Genomic DNA, 23,824 nt, shown 5'->3' with positions numbered 1-23,824 from the left:
AAGAGATCTGCAGTACAAACTCGGTAAGCTCTGGCAGTCTTATATAGAGGAATGGAGCGGCATCACACAAGCATGACCGCCATTTGTATTGGGGGACATGGGACTCCCATTCTCGTGACCCCAACTGATCAGACACTTTTTTCCTATGTGGTGGAATATAGGATGTTTAAAACTTTGGACACCCATTGAAGGGCTTCCCAAAATTGTCTAGATATGCCATAAACATCTGATTGATTTTTTTGGCATATCTGATTCCAGCTGCAGAGGTTATCTTCAATCCTATGGGCATGGCTACTCTGTGTATGTTTCTAGCCAGAGGCGTAGGTGAAGGATCATGGGCATGGATCCAAAAGTTCAGCAACTTTCCTCTGCATCATTGGGTGCCTTAAGAAGCCCATCGATGCAACACTAGTAGCCGGGGGTAGTACTAGAATTTTAAAAGATTACGCAGAAGCTAAATGTAGGGAAGCCCAACGTAAAATCTGTAACATAGTCCAGCAACAATCCACCTGCCATTTATAATACTGGTATTTTCTTATATGGTATAGGGCCCTCTAAGGCTCCAGGGCCCGGTACAACTGCTACCTCTGCACCCCCTATAGCTACACATCTGTTTGCAACAGAGAAGTGGACTCCTATGTGTGGTAAATCTACATTAAAGCAAATGGACGATACAGAAACAGCCAAGTACCATAGAATGCCTTGTAGAACGGCTACAGAACATTATCATGTTCAGGATTGTTGAGCGGAAACCCCGTTAATAGTACTTTTCTGGTATATCTAATTATTATGCCCTAAAAGTCTGTAATGAGATAACCCCTCTAGCTTCCTTCTGTGTAGGTTCACTGTATATATTTACCATGAGTCAAATCTTAGTCCAAACTCAATAATTTATCTGTTGGAAGATGATTTGAAAAATAATTCCCTATTTTAGATGAAACGATTATTGTTGAAAAATGTTTCAAACAAGCAAAAGTGAAAGATAATCATTCATCCTAAATGTGAGCCAATGGCTGAACAATGAGCGAGAGTTTTTCGCTTCTCGTTCATCGTTTATTTTATGCCAGCATAAAAACCATTGTTGGCTCGTTCCCTTATTGTTCGGTTTAAACATAAATTGTTCAGTCCCTCTCAGTCGCCTATACAGGGACAGAACGATTCTGAATGATTCTTGTTGGAACGAGCCAATGATCTATCTGCCTGTCTAAACAGGCGGAACGAGTGCGAACCAGTTAGCGGTAACGTCAAACAAGAATTGGCTTTTCTAGAAGGTTCCTTAGAGTAGAGTAGTAAGTAAATATACATGCATTCTCAGTTTGGCTGAACATGCGTGTGTTTTCGAGAGGAAGGCACCTCTGGCTGTGGATAGTCTCCTTTGAGAATAAAAGGATTAGGCATGTTGAAATCTAGCATGTTCGACCTTTCTTTCTCATGACATCTGATGTCGGGGAAAGTCAAGACACCTCCATGTACGTTAAATGGTTGGCTGGTCCTGACAAAATTGTTAGGTTCAGCTCAGGGGTGTAAGTAAAGGCTCAGGGGCCCTGATGCAAAAGGTGAGCTGGGGCCCCCCTCTATCTGTACCCGTACCCATACCTAAACCATGCTGCACAGAGACATAACTTGAAGATTCTGGGCCCCAATGCAAAACCTGTAACAGGGCCTCCAACTATAATGCTTTATTCATAGTACTGGGCTCCTTATATGGAGAAGAGAGGCATTATGGGTCACCTAAAGCTCCTGGGCCCAGGTGCAACCGCATCCCCTGCACCCTCTATAGTTACGCCCCTGGTTCAGCTGACATTCGTCTGATATGTATGGCCACCTTAACTCCAGTACTTTTACTGTAAAAAAAAAATTTCAGACCACAGGGTGATCCCAGACTAAAACTCCTTTTGGCTCATATTCATGGCATTTGAGCCTCAGGAAATCTACATTATGGTGTGCCAGAAGAGAAGAAATGTACCGCACTGATATCTGCTGCAAAACAGCCAATGAGTCTTGACACTTTTTGGCACGTCAACACTAAGCAAATATTTAGGACTAATATTTACAATAAGAAAATATTGTAGCTTAAGTTGATTTGGTCCTATACGTTCCTGGGCTTACAGGTTCCAGCTGCTTAACTGCGTCCCGCTCGTTGTGGTAAACAAGGAATCCCACAAAGGGGTTGACAAGAGCTGACTAATTTACGCTGAAATCTTGTGGTGGAGCGATGTCATTTCTGGGCATAAAATTAGTTGACTCTTGAAATAAGAAAAGACACCAAAGTATTTTTGTACATCGGGGAAGATGAAAAGATCAAAAATGACAACCAACAGCTGCTAATTCAGATCTGTCTACAAATTCCGATTTTCTCATTTGGCTTTCACTGAATTAGCCGGCCATTTATTGCACGAGCTATATAACATTACTGGGGGCTCTCTCACAAGAGTGTATGCTACCACGAACTGCACACGCAGATTTTGCATGCGTAATACGCAGTGCTGATCTCGCATTGACTTTAATTGCGCCTCTCACACACAGCGTGCGAAAAGTATGTACGAAAAAATTACAAAATCCACTATCCTGGTAGTATTACATAGTGTATTGGGATTGTCGGGATGCAATCTCTATGCACTGTATGCATATCTATGCCTCTGCATGTGATATATATGCACACAGCAAAATACGCTGGTGTCAGAGAGGCCTAAGAGCGGCTGCAGACGAGCGTATGCGCAAATACACACGTGCTCAAATATGCAGGTGTAAACAAACTTATTGACATCAGTGGGTTCTGTTCTCTGCGTATTGAATGCGTATATTTTGCATGCACAAAAACGTGCACAAATACATCTGTCTGAAGCCGCCCTGACTGCAAATAGTCAAATTGTAATCAACCCATTAAATTACAAATACTGCGACCCGAGACGTATTTAAAGGGAGCGCTTTACATCTTTACTTTCAAAAATCAATTCCCTCAAAATGAGCCGCCGAGCTCTTCCGTCAGGTTGTTACATAAGCCTAGTGCCTAGTTATATCAGCTTCTGCTACATAACACCAAGCATGGCTGCTGTTACGGCTCCCACTCAGATTGTAATGCTGTCTGGAGTACTAAATAGCATATCCGCCTGGATATACAGTGATTCATCTTCACTCCCATCTACGTGCATATGGCAGATATGGCCATTAAAGGGATTTTCCGGTTTTATTGAACTGAAGCTTGCGGTATTTCCACACGAGACGAAATACTAAAAAAAGTATTACTGCTAAGAAATCTGCACATCAGTCTTTCTGCAGATTCTTTGCATTATTGCGGTGTTTGTCATACGTTTTTTCACGCCTTTTTTGTGCATATTTTATGCTGCGTTTTTTTACGCCCATATTTTACATTATGAGTCGACGCACATCTACATCCTGTTGTACCGTGTCATCTCAGCAGCTTTGTATTTGCAGAGGTGCTCCTAGCAATGCTGGTCCTAAAATGGTGTTCTTTCCTTTTCCTGCTCTCAGTCTTTTATTCCATTGGCTAAAACTTGATTTCACTGCAAATTCATCGCATGCGCCAAGATGGTACATGCTGTGATCTTTATTACACGTGTATTTCGCACAATATGTGGGATTGGAATCACGGTAGCCTATGGCGGGTTGGTACAGCTTATTTCACACGGAAATACACTGGAAAAACAGAGCATTATCTATCTTTTTTGCGCGGCCAAAGCTGCGCACACAAAATACGTGCGTGTGAACGAGCTCATTGAAATCAAAGGGTTTTATTTATTGGGCATTGCATGCACAGATCTTGCATGCACGAATACATCCTTGTGAAGCCGGCTGTATGGACATATTTAAATACACTTGTCTAAAACTGGCCTAAACCAAACCCCATAAAGCCCCTTTAAAGGATTGGATATGTAGTCACTTATTGATCATTGGGTGCCTTCAGCATTTTGTTTGTATAGCCCAATTTCCATCAGAGACCTATGCAGTGATTTACAACTCATCCTCATTCAAGACTCTGAATTGTAGTACTTCCAAAGCTCCTTAAAGGGTAAAAATTAATATGGAAACATGGTGCTCCATGGAGTGCTGCAGCACTTCCATCCCAGTTTTTGGACCCCATGATCATTAGTGAATGTATATCCTTGCAATATGCTGATACCTGTGATGGAGTGTGTCTATGGGGACTCTCACCAATCATGAGTGGGAGCCACCGAGCCACCATGCAGGGAATTACAACTCAGCCCCATTCAAGTGGCCCCTTCATTTCAGTGGGGGTTTCATCATGTGAACCCTGGCCAAGTGATGGTATATCCTAGCGACAAGTTTCTGTTGCTTAGATGAAAAGATTTTAAGGGGTGAGTAAAAAAATCTTGCTTGTGTTAAATAATAGTTACAAGGTCATATTACATAAAACTAGCAATATTGATGAAAACAAACTTCTAAACTAAGTCAGGAACTCTGAATTTCTGAGCATTAAAGATATACACTTCTTGGAAGAACTTTCACTTGCAGCTTTTCAGTCCTTATTTGGGAAAAATTGGTCCAAGCACCGTACCTTCGGTAAGTCTTATTTCCTTTCTGACAAGCATTGTGCTGAGCTATACGTGCTGCCAAATCATTCGACTGTATTTAAAGAGATTGGCAGAGACATGAAGCATTTGTATATTTAGTGGAGGCGGTTTTACCAGAAGTTGTGAGTTACTTTTGGCCTCTGTAGGTAATTTGGTCCCTCTACTCTCACAATGTATGAGAGCAAAAATAGTGTATTGCTTCATTGCGGTGTAAATTATATGTTGGTTAAGCAAAATACTAATCAATTTGAATCCTTAGGTTGACAAGTTGGAGATCATCAAACTTTGCAGATTAGAGGACGAAGATTAAGGGGTCGTCTAGTTACTAGACAACATCCCTTCAATAGAGGTCATTGTAGTAAAATAGCAAACTCCTCCGCCGTCAGGATCCACCACTGCAGACCACCGTGGTCCCAGTATCTTTTATGACATAGTATGCTAGGCCGAAAAAAGACACATGTCTGTCCAGTTCAGCCTAATACCCCCACCCCTCAATCTGACTCCAGAGGAAGGCAAGATCCCCAATGCAGTAGAAGCCATTTTTCCTCATTTAAGGGAAAAAATTCCTCCCCGACTCTAATCTAGCAATCTGGATCACCGACCCTTCTGAAGTAATCAGTGACTATAACATGCAATATTGTAACACTCAAGAAAGGATTCCAGGCCACTCTGACGCTACTGGAATTCAGGTGACCACTACAGCCAATCAGATTCTGCAGCATCAACACTCAGTTCTTCTGGCATCATAGGGCTCAGAATGCGAGCTCTGATGCAAGGAGAACAAGCTGTAAACTGTAGCCTCTGATTGGCTGCATTGGTTATCTGACTTCAGCTATCCCAATAGACACTGCTACCATGGTGGTGATGCAGCGCTGGATCCTAGTGGTGGAGGAGAGGTAAGTACTGCTCAGTTTCTTATTTTACTATATTGAATGCTATTGATGGGATGTTGTCCGGTAATTGGACAACACCTTTAAATCAGCCCATTGTTGAATGGGTTTTACTGGGAAAATTCTATTGATGACCTATCCTCAGGTTGGCTGGGGTGCGTCGAGTGAGCCTCCGACCGATCAGCTGATTTTGCGCCCACTGACAGTGCCAAAAATACACAGGGGTCGGAGTGGAAGCAGCGAAAGTCTCTGCTCTGAACCTCAGTGTAGTGGCCTGGGCTTGTAACTGCAAGCGTGGCTATTAGTGAAATCAATCGCTCATATGTAGGTTTATATTTGTGCATCTTGTAACGGACAAGTTTTGTGCGATTTTGTCAGTGGAAATGGCCTTAGGAGGCCCCTCTATCCTATAAGAAAACACTAGTATTTTAAATAACACATGGATGGTTCGGGGGGCCATGTTACCGATTCTGCATTGGACCCCTACATTTAGCCTCTGCCTAATCTTTTAAGATTCTAGCAATGCCCCTGGCTGCTAGTGTTGCATCGATGGGCTTCTTAAGAGACCCAATGATGCAGAGGAAAGTTGTGGGAGGGCCATATGCTGAACATTTGCATACCGGCCCACAAGCCTTTAGCTACGGCTCTGGTAAGAGCAATAAAAACTGAAAAAAATCTTATATTATATCATGGATTCATGTGAGATCACATTGATGAAGTTTGGGATTTCCAAAATGAAAGGGCTCTATGAAGTGCTTACAGGGGCCCTGGCTACTCTCCTGACATGTATATATTACTAAATACCTTTATTCTGCATGAACCAACAATTTTGGTGCATCTTTTCTTAGAACTTTGTGTTGTACTCTTTCTTTGTTATTCCTCCTAGGAATTTATGAATTAATTGACAACTGGGTATATGACTATACATATCTGATACTGTCTGATCAATGCTCACAATGTCACATTGTATAAGGATCACACCCTTTTAGCAAGGGAAATGGAAACACCTAGCTAATTTATTTATACGTTTCTAGGAGAAATGGCATAACAGAGGGCATACAGAGAGCCTTAAGAAAAGAATTAATTTATGAGAAATGCAAGTATTTGCTAAGGCCCCATTCACAGGAGCCTATTTGTGCACACAAAATTTGCATGTGTAATACGCAGAGAATAGAACTCATTGATTTCACATGGGCGCATTATACCTGCGCATTTTGGCTGCACAAAATCCATCAGCATGCCCTATTTTTGTGCACGTTTGCGTCCCAAAGGTCCCCATAGAGCTTCATGAGGGGTGCACTAATGTGCGTGCAATACGCTGCACAATTTCAATGGAGCAAGAACACATCTGGAACTCATTAGGCTAAATAGCCATTTAAATTGTGGCGTGGTTGTTTCATGCGTGCAAAAAACATGCCTTGCATAATAGAAAAATACAGTAAAATACGCCGATACTTGCCCAAAAAAAGTCTTGTTCTTAGTGCAAATACATGACACCACAGTGTGTACAATTGTACATACGCCCGTGTGAAGGAGCCCGTAGGGTCCTTGTACGTAGGCCGATAAATTGCTCAGATTTCTGCTTCCAGTGAGAATGTGAATGATTATCGCTCAGTGTAAATGCATGCCTTCACTGAATGATGAACGAGGATCCTTTGCTGCTTGTTCGTCATTCAGTTTCTGCATGAAACAGCCCATGTAAGAAGGCAGTCGTTCATCTACGAACTGAACGATCCCCGGCCCGCTCCGCCTCCATTCACTAGTGATAATTCTTCCTGTGTAATAGCAAAGGAATGATTACCGGTGGGGCTACTGTTGGGCATCTACGCCCGACGAGTTGTCCTGTGTAAAAGCCCCTTAGGCTGATGCTCATTTCCACCTTGTACATCTTTGTAAATTACACTGCAGTTCTGCTTGTTCACATTTATGGTTTGTATCAACATCTATTTTGTGCATTCATATCGCTCCCATGAAGGCATAGACTGACCACTAAGGCCCAAGGACCAAAGGCCAGGACTAGAGATGAGCGAGCATACTCGATAAGACAAACTACTCGAGCGAGTAGTGCCTTATTCGATTACCTGCCCGCTCGTCTCTAAAGATTTGGGTGCCGGCGGGGAGCTGTGGGGGAGAGCAGGGAGAAACGGAGGGGAGATCTCTCTCTCCCCCCTGCTCACCGCCGCAACTCACCTGTCACCCGCGCCGGCACCCGAATATTTAGAGACGAGCGGGCAGGTACTCGAAAAAGGCACTACTCGCTCGAGTAGTTTGCCTTATCAGTATGCTTTCTCATCTCTAGCCAGGACCCCTTGGTTTTGGGCATGACTCATTAAAGTCTGAATGCAGCGATAAGTCCTACTTAATTGGACTTTATTGGGTCTGACCATGTGTATCGGGATGTTAGGTTGATGGGGCCATGCACTCACTATTAGTTCAGGTGGGTTCTTATTGATGACGGATGGAGGATTTGATATTACGTGACAATATGTAATGCCATCAGACAGGAGGACAAGGGGCAGATGTTACTCTTGTCCTCTAATGGGAGGAATTCAGAGGTAGAGTATGATATAAAGTGTATTGCTTTTTCATATAAAGCATATTTCTTATGTAAAAGCTGAAACAAACTACACTGTTGTACTTGTGTTGCATATAAACCTTATTCTTGTAACTCAAGAAACCAAAGCGGAGCCTAATGTTGCTGGTTTCCTTACTTATGCAATGTTTTACCACAATATATGTTTTGTTTGTCTTAATTTACCAGAGGATTATAGGTCGGTTCTTGAAATATATGCATTTTTTAATCCTTAGTTTGGCTGGTTCAAAGCCCAGAACCGTAAAATGAAGGCTGACTTGAAGCATGATCTAAAACATACATCCAATGTTTATAGCAAGTAAACCTTTGTCATGGGTATTCCTTTCATTATAAATGAATCTATAGTATCATGCTTTATGCTAGTTGGTTATTTACAGGATTAGATTGGCCCAGAATCATTTTTTGGCTCTAATGCCAACATCTTGAAATACGTCAAGAAATCTCAGTGTCTGGAAGGTACTTGTTTCCAAATATCTTGTTTAAGTTGAAAGTTTTTGGCTGGCTCCCATTCCGACATTTTGGTCTCGGTTTCAGATGGCTGCCATCAAATGAACTTTGTTGATTAATTTATGGCGTGAAAACAGTGCCAGGGGAAACTTTGAAAGCTAAACAGTTTATATGCCTGGTTTTCCTGTAGTGAGGTGCTATGCAAAGCTGGTTGAACTGAAATCTTAGAATTCCCTGATGACAGACCAGAGATGGTATTGTGGAAGCCTTGAATTAGAGACTCGGGTCAATCTTTCAAAAATAATTATATATAGGGAAAATATTATGTCTCTTTCTAATTTAATCAAAAATTATTTTTGCATAGGATGGGCCTGGACGCCTTTCTTGAGTGTTACAATGTTACATGTAATAGCCACTAATTACTTCAGAAGGGTTGGTGATCCAGGGATTATTCTGATTGCCAGATTGGATTGAGCAAGGAGTTTTTCTCCCTGGGGAAAATTGGCTTCTACCCTATTGGTTTTTTTTGCCTTCCTCTGGACCAACATTGGGGGTTATAGGCTGAACTGGATGGACAAATGTCTTTTTTCGGCCTTACACACTATGCTACTATAATATATATTTATGGGTTTTAACTTGGGTACCTAATATCACTTCTGGATTTACAGCTGTAGAGAAAGAACAAACTACGTCTTATAATGTGTTTCATGGTCACTCTAAGATAATCATTTTATGGAAGCTGGTCATATTCGATTCAACTCTACTGGAAAAGACAGATTGGTCCAAATTTATGGAATCAGTCCTTGGTTGGAATATATTGAGACTTTGCCATAGAGTTAGGGATTGGCAGCAAGGTAAGGTCTCCCAAAAGGACACGTCAAAACCATTCAATGCAAACCCCACAAGAGATAGGACATGGCTTTGTAAAGTATTTCGAGCTATTCTAAGTCAGCCAGCTCTAAAACCATTTTCCTATTCCGTACCCACCATCCTTATATATGAAATTCCCCAGCTCCCATTGTACATGAGTCAACAAATTTTCCAAGTTAAGTTCAGCCATGCTGAGGTTTTGTTTTCCAGGAGGACTACTTTATAAGAATTGCTCCCTTTCATAAAGTTTTACATTACTTTAATTTTCTTTACCTTTCCAGATACTGATGAATAATGTGGCTATGAAAAAAACTCCCTCCATGTTTTTATTGGTAAATGTACATGTCTGTATAAAACAATCACGCTGTATTCTTATTTTTATTGTGCTTGTTTTATTTTCCCATTTCATTTCTCCTTATTGGATGACTTTCTCATACTTTCCAGTATATTCATTTAGACCAAGTGAGAAATGAATAGAAGCTTGTACTCACATCAGAATTTATGAATTCCATGGCAGTGTTGACCCTTCAGGCACTAATAATACAATATGTATGGTAGTCATGCTTCTATGCACACAGAAGAGGATACAGCATGTTTTATTACTTAGCATATGTGTTCAAGGATTAACTTCAGACACCAAGTATAACCTTTTATGACGTAAGGGTATCATTCCGATGTACACGAGTTCTAATCATTCACTTTCTCTTTTGTCACATATGACTAAGAGTTGACACGCTTGAGCGATGACTGGAGTCTCGTGGGTGAATGAGTATGACATTCCTCAAGTTCATTCAGTCGACATTTCAAAAGACATTATTGGTTAATGACTTTGAAGAACAAACGCTAGAAAATGATTTGGTTGTGGTCCAAGGCAGAGTTTCAGGCTACGACGGGTGTTCTATTGCACCTCTCTAAACTATTATCTATAATTACTGTAATAGGTAGAGTTGGGGTGTTTCTAGATGGAACGAATAACGCTCGAAAAGCATTCAAAGTGAACGATAATCGTTTGGTCTAAACGCAGCCAGCAACCAAACGACGTTCGATAATCACTCAGTTTCTGTAGGCATAGAAATCATTGTTGGCTCATTCACTTATCGTTGAGTTCAAACAGCGCTCATTCAGTCTTTCTCATTCGCTTACACAGCGAAAGTTAACAACAGGAGAATTACTCGTTTGAATGAGCCAGCAATTCAACTGCCTGTCTAAGCAGGCTGCAAGAGAGTGAACCAGCTAGTGATGATGTCACTCTCTCGTTTGCTCGTTCAAATGATATAATTGGCTCATCTAATTGGCTTCTTTACACGACAGTCTTTGTCCAGGCACTTGCACACGCAAAATCTGCTTGCGCTAAGCACAGAGAATAGAACCCTCTATTTTCAATGGGTACGCTCAAATAAGCACATTTTGTGAGCACATTTCGTGTGCAAAAGAAAAAGTAGGACTTGCCTTACTTTCCTGCATAGTGCACAGCAAAAGTCCCATAGAAGTTTATGGGAGGTGCCACAACACACAAGGGGATGAGTGTAGCACTGCGCAAAACGCAGTGAAAAGAATACACGTGGAGCTTATTAGATTTTAAATAGTCATGAAATCCATGAAAAGGGTGTGTCTAGACATGAAATCCATGGAAAGGGCTTGTCTAGACATGGAATCCATGGAATGGGTGTGTCTAGACATGAAATCCACGGAAAGGGTGTGTCTAGGCATGGAATCCATGGAATGGGTGAGTCATGCACATGTGTGAACTGGCATGTGCAAAAAGTACAGACACATGCGGAACACACAGATTATATGTACCTCTTCAAACCTTGGTCATGCGCAAATACACTGCGCTGCAGCAATCGCTTCTGCCCATAGCCTCTGGTAAAGCTGCCCTTAGACCAGTTTCATTCAGTGTCCTGAAAAGCTATCCTGATTTCTTCTGTTTTCTGCATATTTGTCACATTTAATAGGTTAAAATATTCAAACAAAATGTAATATAAAGGTAAAATCTAATTTTCGAATGATTATTTCATTTATTGATGGAGAAATATTCTCCAATATTTATATCTCCTGCATCAAAAAGTAATTGCTCCCTACACCTCCTACCCATTTGTGCCACCTTTAACAGTAACAAGTCCAACTAAACACTTCTGATAACTGGAGATCAGTCCTTCACATTACTGTTATAGACTTTTGGTCTAGTCACTTTTGCAGAATAACTTTAATTCAGACTGGATGACTTTTTGGCATGAATTGCCCGTTAAAGGTCCTGCCGTGACATCTCAATGGGGTCAAGTCAGAACGTTTACTATGCTACCCCAAGGGTTTCCATGTTCGTTTTGTGCCATCCAGAGGTGGACTTGCTTTTGTGTTTTAGATTGATGTCTTGAATGGGTTTTCTGGGAACATATTGATGATCTATTCTAAGGATCATCCATCAATGTCAGATCTGTGGGGGTCTGATTCAAAGCACCAACACCTATGAGCTGATTGAAAATTAGGAAAAATTATCAGATGACGATAGCACCCACTAAGAAAATCAACTGTGTTCCAGGGGTCTTCCCTTATTGCCAACGAGGATGTGAACAGACAACCACTTTAAGTGATGTTTTAATAAAATGTGGTTGACTAAGGGACAAGTACTTTTACACATATGGCTTAATAACTTAATACAGGGAATGATAATTTAAAGACTGTATGTCACGTGGGATACCTTTGCATTGAAAAGTATTGTTGACTACCCCTTTCAATGCAATTAGAAAAAGAGTATTCTAAAGCATACCTACCCGATATATGCTAAAAGAACACTCTTTTGGCATATATCAGTCCCAATATGCTTGACACATACACAAAGCCTGCACGCAGTGATGTCACAAGTTATATTGTAAATGGTAATTTATTTTCCGTGCTTTGTATGTGTTCATCTCTCTAGCTATGTCACTGCATTCAGGACATCCCCATCAATTTTGTATCTGTTATTTGATATTGGAATGTACCATCACCAACTCTTTACTTCTGTTGTACTTGCTATAAGGACATAAAGATTTGTAGTGTGAGAAAGATAACTTCCGATTTACAATTCCCTGCACCCCTGCCAGTCTATAATTTACATCAAATTCTCATTCCATGGTTTACTGATGCAAACTTAGAGCAACCAAAGATACTCAGATTTTCCTTGGATACCCTGTACTAATGCATTGTACTAATCAGAGGGCTTTTACATTAGGTAATTGTTGTTTTTTTGAAGGGGTTTTGCAACGTCTAGCTGTTTTACTGCAGGAAGCAGACAGCGCCGTACATTATGCAGTGGCTCAGGGTGGTACTGCAGGCTTAATCCTATTAAGTGAATGGTAATCAGCTTGCAGTACCAATCTGGACCACTAAACAATGCACAGAGCTGTTTGCTTCCTGCAGCGAAACAGCTAGAAGTGGGTCAACCGTTTTAACTAACATGTCTGGTTTTTTAAATAATTATGTAAGCATTTTCAAGCATCTTTTTCTTTACTCTATGTTGTACCATTGTGCCATTCCTCTGTTACTCCTAAATATTTTTGAATAAATTTATAATTGGGCATTACAATACAGAGAGGTATATGCCAACGCGATGTGGTACAATTGGTACTAATCGAACAATTGTAGACTGTGCAGTGACACACCACCAACTTCTGACACCCATTCATCAAACTTATTCATATATTTCTAGGAGAAAAAACAGAGAAACAGTAAAACAAATAGTAACTAAATAAGAAAAGATGCTTCCCACTTGTTACTGCATAGAGAGAGCTGACCGGTGCTCCTTACACGCAAGGCTTGCTTTATGCATATTACTTCATGTGTTATTTCTGCTTAAACCTACCCCTCTTTGCAGGTTCCCATTCAAAGCCCCCCTTTGTCAGGCCTGTCCTCTGCTCTCCAGGTATTGTTCTGCTTCCTTTTCCTTTACCTCTGGTGTGTTTTTCCTTTCCGCTCTTCGTAGTCTCCAGTCTAACATTTGCTAAACCAATAATCTACTTTTATGCATGCCTCTTTGACTGTTTTATTTTTTGCATAAACTGAAAAATAGCTTTTCCGCTCGTTTTCTAAGACAAAAGCTCTTATTGGAGTTCACTTTTTGCAGATTTACTTTAAAATCCCACTGGCTTAAGCTGAAAACTGCATTTTTAATCAAAAGTTACAGAAGTTTTTTCACTTAAACATTGTTTACAAGGGACCAAACCAGGCAAGCTGCACAGAAGGAAGTCACTACCACGTTCCATAGAATACCTAAAACGTACAAAACCGCAGATCATAGTTCATTATTGCATGAGCCAAGTCAATGACTTCAAGATGGAAGTGCCTTTAATACCAACGTTGTAGGTAAATGGGGGGTCTCTTGAGACTTGTTCTGCCAGGCAAGTTGGAATTAATGGAAAGGTACAAAGTTAAAGTCTTTGCGACTAAGGGCAGTTTCAATAGACCGTATTCACATATGCTTTTGCATGTGTAAAATATGTATGCGCAATACATAGAGAATAGAACCCACTGAGATCAATGAATGCTCTATATTCCAGCATATTCGCACACCAAGGGACCATAGAAGTCTATGTGAGGTGCGCAAATACACACTCAATATGCATGCAATGGAGCAATACGCTGCACAATTCCATGGGAAAAAAGAACATATCTAGACCTCATTAATCTAAATAGCCTTTTAAATCAAAGGGTGTGTCTAGCCCTGCGTACGCAAAAAATACATTACTATGCGCCGATACGTGGGCAAATCTACCTCAAACCTTTTTTGCGGAACAGATACGTCGCACTTAATCGTGTGCAATTGTGCATACAGGAGTGTGTAACCACCCTAAGGAAGAGCCAAACTGCGTGTGCCAATCTCCCCATTCAGGGGTTCTTCACTTGGGCGTTTTTGCGCATGTTAAACACTGAGAATTGAACCCACTGATCTCAAGGGGTTCACTTTCATAAGCACATTTTGTGGGCGCATTTCGTGTGCACGTCAAAAATCAGGACCTGTTCTATTTTCTTGCGTTTCGCGTAGCAAAAGTGCCATAGAAGTCTATGGGAGTTCAAATATGCAAGGGGAAAGGTGTGACACTGAGCAAAAAGAAAACAGCTGTCCCTTATGAAGCTTAAATAGTCATTAAATTCCACGTAAAAGGTGTGGCACACATGCGAGTCCATAGACTTGTATAGAAGAATGCGCGCACAGAACTTTGAAAAGAGTCCGATTTTTGATTGGCACACGGACAACGGTGGGAACCAAGAAGTGGGTAAGTATAATAAAATACATCACCCGGCTCCCTGTCACCTCCCTTTACAGCATTATAAGTTTGTTTTTTGTTGCTTTAGGCTAGTTTCAAAAAATGGTGTTCATAGTCTTGCAAGATTTGTGCTTGTCACAACGCCCAAATCTTGCACAATTTTCTCAGCCGTGTAAAAGCAGCCTTGGGCAAGTGACAGGTTCCTTTAAGTGTTCCTGTTATAGTTTCTTGTTTATGTCTATTACTTATACTCTGGCTATATTTATATTAGGCATCTAGTGCAACAATACATGTATTCATTGTATGCTTCATTCTTCGTTCTTGACTCTTACCTCGTAGTTGAGGGAACGACATCATTTTATCAGTTCTGTCTCGTATTACTATCCTTGAACAAGGCAAATAGATAGACATGACAACAGCCACAGCCATTAAGTAGACATGTATCTGTGTCGGAGACCCCTATTACACGGGTTGATAATCATAAAGATTCCCGCGACTCTGAATGATTATCATTCAGTATAAATGCATGCCCCGACTGAACGATGAACGATAGCACAGATATGTAAGGTTTGGTTGTTTTGAAATGAAGAGGTGTATACGAATGGATTTTTTTCGGCAGATTCCAAAAATGACCTTCAAAATTCTGTATTACGTTAGGTTTTTTCACAAATCATGAAAATATGAAAATTACAAAAAACTTAATTTTTTTAATGGCATTCATATACGACAACGTTTGCAACGTGTGAATTATTAATTGGCTTCTCCTTCGTCATTCAATGTATGCATGCAGAAAGCTGAATGGCGGGTCAGCCGTGTGAACAGGCAGTCAGTCATCTATGAACAACTGCCTGTTTACTATGATAGAGGGGGTGGGCTGGAACGATCTTGGATCCGCTGCATCTCCGATCATTAGCGATGATTGTTCCTGTGTAACAGCAGAAGAACAATTATCGCTGAGACGACTGTTGGACATCTCCGTAAAAGGGCCTTAAGAAGCTGAACATCTGAGACTGCGACATTTACTGTAGTACAATACAACCTTGTATTTTAGCATGCATGGGTAGTTTTTAGAGATGAGTGAGCGTACTTGGAAAAGCACTACTCGCTCGAGTAATTTGCTTTATCCGAGTATCGCTGTGCTCGGGTCTGAAGATTCGGGTGCCGCTGCGGCTGACAGGTGAGTCGCAGCGGGGAGCAGGGGAGAGTGGGCGGGAGAGAGGGAGAGAAAGATCTTACCTCCGTTCCTCCCCGCTCTCCCCTGCAGCTCCCCGCTCCGTGCCGGCACCCGAATCTTCAGACCCGAGCACAGCAATACTCGGATAAAGCAAATTACTCGAGCGAGTAGTGCTTTTCCGAGTACGCTCGCTCATCTCTAGTAGTTTGGGATTTTCAGTGATTCTTAACATGACATTAATAAAGGTTATATTTTACACCTCAGTATTCGTCACTGACCTTGTGCTTTTGGTGTTAACGTGGATAGATTGATTTTTGAAGGTTGGCTCCGTGATCCCTCATATCTGTTTTTTGTTTTATATTTTTATATTTTATATCTGTGCCTATAACATAGATGTAGGCAGCTTTGACATTACTGTATTTTTTATCAGTATTACTTTCTTTTTTTTTTTTCTCCCTAAGACTCAGCTAATGTTAATTTATGAGCCTATCAATATGGATATATAAAGTCCACTTAAAAAGTCTTAAAAAGTCAGGATGCTCTTCTTTCATCCAGTATGTGGATAGAAAACGCATATTAAAGTTTTGAGAGTCTTTAAATGGGTTGTCTGGTGCTGTAGTTAAAAATAAAGAAATTAATAAATAAATTATTGTCTCTTCAATCCCTCTCCAATCCAACACAGATGCTCTGGTGGCCGTGGTCTTATGAAATTCGATTAGAGGAGAAAGGGGTGATGAGAGATGACTGGGGTAATAAGAGATTACTCCACTTTTTTGTAACTCAACAGCAGCGTGCACAAATCCCATTTTACTTTAGTTACTATGTTATAGAAAGACTCTACATTGAAAGCATGTTACATTTCATAATACATATGTGTAACATGTGAAAAAAAATAATCTCTTATTATCCCAAATGGTCTCTCCAATTTATCACATGGGGTAATAAGAGACACGACAATCCCTCCCTATACAACATTATACACTGAGATCTGAGGGAAACAAGAAACAAGACACCTCTGACAGGACAATTGTACCAAGTTTAGTTTTGATATATTTATTAGAAGCAAAGTTACAAAAACTTGAAAACTGAATACAGACAGTTATGAGTCCACTTTGGGAAGGCCATTTTTTCTGGTAACTTTGGAGATGGAACATCAGTGTGAATAACAGTCTGAACAGATGCAACCACTCATGTCCAGGTCCTTTATCGCCCCGAGTCTGCAAGTTCTTCTCCTTCACAAATCCTGTCACAAGAGCGAGTACTTTGTTGTGCTAGTCCTTCGCAACAGCTCCCACACACTCACTGATATTCTGCCAAGCTATCTTCATCTTCCTCTGATAGCTCTCGTTTCTATCCTCCTCCAATATGTATTGGACTCTTTTCTTTATAGTTTGGGTGAAGACTTTGGTACATTGTGATGTTGAGCAGCTTCAGTAAGTGTTATTTCTCAACAAACATCTTAAACAGCAATGTTCATAGTGTCCATGCTCTACAGCTTATGTTTTTCTTGGCGTACCTCCTAGGTATCCGGAAGATGTTTACAAGCACTTAATGTGCAAGAAATAATGACAGATATAAAAATCTCTTATTACCCACATGTGACCCAAAAATGGGGAAATAAGAGACATGTGCACAGAATATACCCATGGCAGATAGCTTAGAAATTGTTCTTGGCTTTCTTTTTGCATGCATTTGCTATCATTTTAATAGCAATGTCATCCAGCTGCAGCGACTGGGTGCAATCTTATAGCATTTTCTGTAAAAAAAAACCAAAAAAAAACAACAAAAAACCTGCATTTTATTAAAAGTTCCATGTGTACTTCCATATTGGCCTGTGAATCTGCAAGTACTATATTTGTTATTGAGCGGAGGTTCTTGTATAAAAATGTGGAATTTCTGTCTTCTATTATCTCATTCTCTTATTACTCCACTGACCCCTATCCCTAGACAGCCTGTAATACTGGTAACTAGAGATGAGCGAGCATACTTGCTAAGGATAACTACTCAAGTGAGTAGTGCCTTAGTCGAGTATCTGCCCGCTCGTCTCTAAAGATTCGGCTGCCGGCGCCGGTGACTGGTGACTTGCGGCAGTGAGCAGGGGGGAGCGGGGCGAAGAGAGGGAGAGTGAGATCTCCCCTCCGTTCCTCCCTGCTCTCCCCCGCCGCCGGCACCCGAATCTTTAGAGACGAGCGGGCAGATACTCGACTAAGGCACGACTCGCTCGAGTAGTTAGCCTTAGCGAGTATACTCGCTCATCTCTACTGGTAACATATTGATGCATTATGAATAGAGTTGCCTCTTTTTACCAAACCATACCGCTGAAGTTAAAAAAAGGCTCGCGGATCAGGGGTGTAGTTTGCGGCATGGCTTAAAACATGATGTGATATTACCTCTTATAAAACTGATAACTGACTATTAGCATTCTGATGTTGTGGCACTATATTCTAGGACCCCTTGTATTAAGTTGCCAGTTGCCAATGCCTCCTGTATAGTGTTGCCAGCTGGCGATAGCCCAGTAATAGGGCACCAGCCACAAACCACCCCCATTTTGGGACAATAGCCCCTGATGCCTTCATAAAAATGCACAGACTGTTTGTGGGCTACTCATAACCTACTATAGTCAGGGGTGTACATAGAATTCATGTGCTCCATAGCAAAACTCTAAATTTGACCCCTTAAAAATGTTTATATTCTATAAGACAACTTATATAACATGTCAGGTTTGGATATAATGCAGTCAGCACAAAATGGCTTTCATGGCGCATCACTCCCTTGCCTCACATGTCACCGAGCACCACCATTCTGCATGCCATGCTCTTCTCCTCTTCATCGCTGGTACATGCTCCTGCACCTCTCTTAAACTTGTCTCCCTCTAATTCCTTTCCTGCAACCACTATATTATGCATCCACTCCTGAGGGTGGATGCCTAAATAATCGGTCTCCTTATTATTGTGACAAAACCCCAGTTCAGTGTATTCCCGTTGCCACCTCTGCTTGTTCTGTCTATCCTGACTTCTGGCTCCCTGACCTTGGCTCTGTGTTTTGGACTCAATTGCTTGGGGCCCGCGATGACCTTTGGCTTTGACCAAGTTTACACACCAGCCTGACTGTTTCTTGACTGTGCCCTGTTCAGACCCACAGGTTCCGTGCTTCAGCCCAGTGCAGCATCAGCAGCCATGCAGCAGGACTGTGAGTGATGGTTTGGGGACTTGGCAGCAAAGCCAGTATCCCACTTGGAAGGGTTACGCATGAAAACCAGGGTTCCATAGGTGCTACCACCTTAGCCCACAGCCAAACCATTGTGTGGCCAGGCAGCTCCACATTTGTCTGCGTGACAATTTGCTTAGACCATGGAACTTGCTAGCGCTACAAACACCATACTAAATTCAGCCACAGGATAAAGTTGCAGATTATTGCAACTTCCCTAGACTCCTTGGAAAATGCTCAGTCTGCACAGATTGCACTACTACTCAAGTGATTACACAGCTTGTTAATCAAGTTTTTACCTAGCTGGCTGTTCAGACTAGGTCTCACACTGCAGGTTTTGCTTAACTACCACTACTATCACATTTTGATGGAGATTTTAAGTCCTGCAAAAGATTTTTGAATCAGGGACAGATTAATTTTCAACTTCTATCTGCACAGTTCCTTGCTGACCACAGTGATATCTCATTTATAATTTGTTTTTTGAATGGCGATGCCTTAACCTAGGCTACACCATTATGGGAGCAAAAGAGTCACGTGGCCTCTGATTCTCAGACCTTCCTTCCACATCTTGTACTGTATTTAAACAGCCTGGCCGAGTTTCATCTGCTGCATCTGCTCTCCTGTGCCTACGTCAAGAGTCAAGGACGGTCGGCCAGTATGCCATACAATTTCGCACACTTGCTGCAGAACTAGAATGGAAGGACCAGGCACTCCAGGCAGCATTCTGGGAGGGGCTTTCTGGCATAATAAAAGAAAAGTTGGCTGGCAGAAGTCTACCCTTGTTCCTGGAGAACCTCAATGCTTTGGCCTCAAGAATGGATATTCGCTTCCGAGAATGCCTACTGAAAGTCTGTCATGAAAAAAGGAAAATTCATCTAGCTCCCAGTTTCTCTTGACCACTTTAGCCTCTTTCTGCTGTTTTTAATCCAGAATCCATAAAGGTAAAGAAACTCAAGCTTCTGTCTAAGAAAAGCCTGAGAAGGCGAATGCAAAATTAATGTTCAAACTGTCGTGAAATGGACTACAATGAACAGTGTCCAGCAATTAGTTGTACTGTGGTGACAAAGGGTACTTCTTGAGATTCTGCCAGAGAATCCTCGCCACCTGGGCTTGTGGGACAGGTTGTCCTAGGTGACACCGAGTCCTCTCCAAAAGTCCTGCTTCTCTGATCTGTGGTAACATACATATCTCTGTGGAAGCATGCTTAGATTCTGACTCTGCCGAAAACTTAATCCGTCAGGATCTCATGGTCAAGCAAAGGATATCTACACTGCACTTATAGAAGCCCAGTTCTGTAACTTCTATTGATGGGGAATTCATGTGTGATGTCATCAAGTGTGTCACCCGTTCCGCTGAATCTGCAAATTGGAGTTCTGCACAGAGAGATTTTTTTGCTGGTTCCACTCAGAATCATAAATTCTGTGTTGTTAGGACTTCTTTGGCTTCACTTGCATTCTCCAGTCATCAGCTGGTATACTGGGCAAATCTTACATTCGAGCACCCTTTGTTATATCCTGTATTCCTCTGTGATCGTCTGTCTACAACTGAAAAAGTTGGAACGCTGTATAAAATGTAAAGAAATGTAAAGAAAAAAGAATGCAATGATTTGAAAATCCTTTATAGCCATATTTTATTCACAATAGAACATGGAAAACATATTAGAAGGTGAAAGTGAGATGTTTTTCTATTGCATTTTAAAAAAATAACTCATTTAGAAATGATTGGCACATGGTTATATGAGATTTCCAAATCATTGCATTCTTTTTATTTATATTTATTTATATTTTCAAAGTGTGCCAACTTTTTTGGATTTGGCATTGTAAATGACATTGATTTTCTCATGTGATCTTCTTTCACACCACAAGCATGTTAAGACGGTTTTACAACTTGAAAAATGTCTGTCTCAACAATCGAGTTTGCCTTTCTTGGGATACATCACTTCAGCTCAAGTCCCAGCGATTTTTGAGGTTGGCAAATTATTATCGGCAGTTCATTCCTCATCTATCCTTTTTGACGGCTCCACTTTCCACCATTACTTGTCGTGGCGCGAACCCCCAAAATTGGTCATCCGAGGCTGAAGAGGTCTTTTCCAAACTAAAACAGATGTTTGCCAGTGCTCCTATTCTTCATCACCTAAACATTTCTAATGGACAGGTTGAATTTTATGTCCTCCCAACAGGATGATTGAGCCGAGTTATCCTACCTACAATAATCATGTCAATCTATACTCTGGGTCCATGCCATTTTTTGTGATCTATGCTCAAAGTCTTCGAGTGCTATTACCTGTTCCTTCCTGCATAGATGTACCAGCAGCAAGTCATTGTCACCAGGATTTCTTGAGGATTTGGGATCAGACTAAGTGCTCATTATCTCACGCAGATGACTTTATGGAGAAGGCAGCTGATAGGAAAAATCTTCTGAAATACTCTACTGGGGATCGAGTATGGTTGTGCCTGAAATCTGCCTGTTTCTTGAAAACACCCTGTTCAGATCCACAAGTACTGTGTCTCAGCCCAATACAGTGTCAGCAGCCACACAACCTGGACTATCTGTGTGTATAATGGCTTGGAGACCCTGCATCAAAGCCAATATTCTTCTTGGAGGGGCTAAGCATGAAAACCAAGGTTTCCCAGGTGCTGTTATTTCAGATAGCCTATAGCAAAACCAGTGTTTGACCAGGCGGATCCACATCCATCTGCCTAACAATAGTCAAATACCACTTCTACACAGTGATAGTGATTACAGTACAGTTACCTCCAGTTGTCACAGGTGATGTCTTCACTGGTTAGAGATATCCATGTTCTATTTTCTTGTCCAAGACCACCAAGAGGAGTAGCCATGATTCATCTCTGTACTGCATACCATCCTGCTGCTGCCCACCACCGAGTCTTTCTGCAACCGCCACTTAGTAACAGTGCTCTCCCCTATGAACCCCATTTAGCAACACTGCTCCCCTTTGTGGCCCCCACTTAGCAACAGTACTCCCACTCTGTGGCCCCTGCATAGTTGTAGTGCTCCCCTCTTTGGCCCCTTCTTCCTAATAGTCCCCCCTTGAGTAAACAGCCCCCACTCCTCCAGTAGAACAATGTCATTATTACTCACAGTGTCAGGACTGTGTCTACTCTGTCCCCGGGGAAGCGCACTCTCGATCGGCAAAGCTTAAGCTGACCTCCCCTCCCCGTACAGTGTGCCGAAGCCGGAGGAGGAGTATGCTTATGCGTTGCAGGCAGAAACTGCGCTGTCTAGCTACAGAGTAGACACAGTCCTGACAGTATGAGTACCAAAGACATCGCTCTACTGGAGGTGCAGGCCTCCAGATGTAATTATCGGCTGGGATGGCAGGATGGCAACCCTAAATATGATCAGTAAGGCATTCATAAAGTGGATCTGTGTGACATTTACAAATTCACTCTTCCTGAGGTTTGCTAGGTGCATGTACAGCATGTGAATTAGTGCAGATTGGACTGGAGCAGTTGCCAATGTGTTACAAGGTTATTTTTCTATGACAGTTAGAATATAAAAGAAGTGATTTGATTGGTTACTTTATAGCTAAAATTGCCATTATTTGTTTTTTTTTATCCATATAATACCGGCAGTATAAAATAGTCACCTCAACGCACCTTTGTTGCTGCTCGTACATTCTTTTCCCACGCACAATACTGTAAACCTGAGATCTACTAGTACAGCTTCTGTCTGTACATATCTTAGATTTGCAACATATTTTCTATGCAACCTCACAACTTGGACTGCTTTCATACAACATCCACTGTCATTAGCAACTGTCTTCTTTAGCTGAGTGATTAGTGGATGATAGCATTAACATGTTACTTAAAGGAGTTGCCTTACTTCTACCTGTTTTGCTGTAGGAAGCAGATAGCTCCATACATTGTGCAGTGGCCTGGGTTGGTACTGCAGGCGGAATACCTTTCACTTAAATAGGATTCAGCTAGCAGTACCAACCCAGGCCACTGCACAATGCATGGAGCTGTTCGCTTCCTGCAGCAAAACAGCTAGAAGTGGGACAACTCTTTTAATAGGAAATTCCATGGAATTTGGGTAGATGGACGTTTCTGAGTTTCAGTAGTCTAGATACTAACAATTTAACACTTATATTTCTTGTTTATCTACTCCATTGTCTGTTATTATTCTAAATCCATTGCACCCTGGGAAGAATGATTCTAGTTGCAATATCAAAGGCAGCATCATATCTCTCACCTGAATGCAACCAAATTAGTGAAGAGAGATATGTGAAAATTCAGTGCAAACAAAAACTGAATAGTTGCCATTGCATTGCCAAAGGACAGCGCTCCACTAACAATGGAATCTAGCCTTGTTGTCTTTACTAGTGCTTGAATTATAGTGTTTCTGCCTTTCCATTGTTTATCTTTATTTATTTCTAAGGGTGGTTACACTGGCGTATTTCCGTCCATTATTGCGCATGTAAAATGTATGCATGCAATGCACGAGGAATAGTATCCATTGATATGAATAGGTACATGCACATTTCCCTATTTTGCTAGCGCATTTCTTCTGCAGGAAAAAAAACACAGCATGCTCTACTTTGTGCAAATTTGCACACCCAAGGTCCCTATAGAAGTCTGTGACGGATGTGCAAATATGCGTGCTATATGCAAGGAGATGCACAATACACTGCACAATTCCACGGGAAGAAGAACACATCTGGAGTTCATTAGATGTAATAGCTGCGTAAATTGGGGCGTCGTTGTCTGTGTGCCCAAAAAGTACAGTACAGTATGCCGATTCGCATACAAAAAGCCTTGTTTCTGATGCTAAAAAGTTGCACGAAGGTCCGCACAAATGTACATATGCTTATGTGAAGAAACCAC

General features: G+C 41.4%; 1 protein-coding gene across 2 annotated transcripts in view; it reads left to right on the top strand.

The window, feature by feature from the left end:
* The window catches only part of LTBP1 (latent transforming growth factor beta binding protein 1), a 373,900-nt gene that overhangs the window by 201,396 nt on the left and 148,680 nt on the right, over positions 1–23,824 (top strand). The window lies entirely within an intron of this gene.

Source organism: Eleutherodactylus coqui, chromosome 3 (assembly GCF_035609145.1).
Source record: "Eleutherodactylus coqui strain aEleCoq1 chromosome 3, aEleCoq1.hap1, whole genome shotgun sequence".
NCBI lineage: Eukaryota > Metazoa > Chordata > Amphibia > Anura > Eleutherodactylidae > Eleutherodactylus > Eleutherodactylus coqui.
The sequence above is the reverse complement of the archived record's forward strand: the minus strand, read 5'-3'. Positions and strand labels throughout refer to the sequence as shown.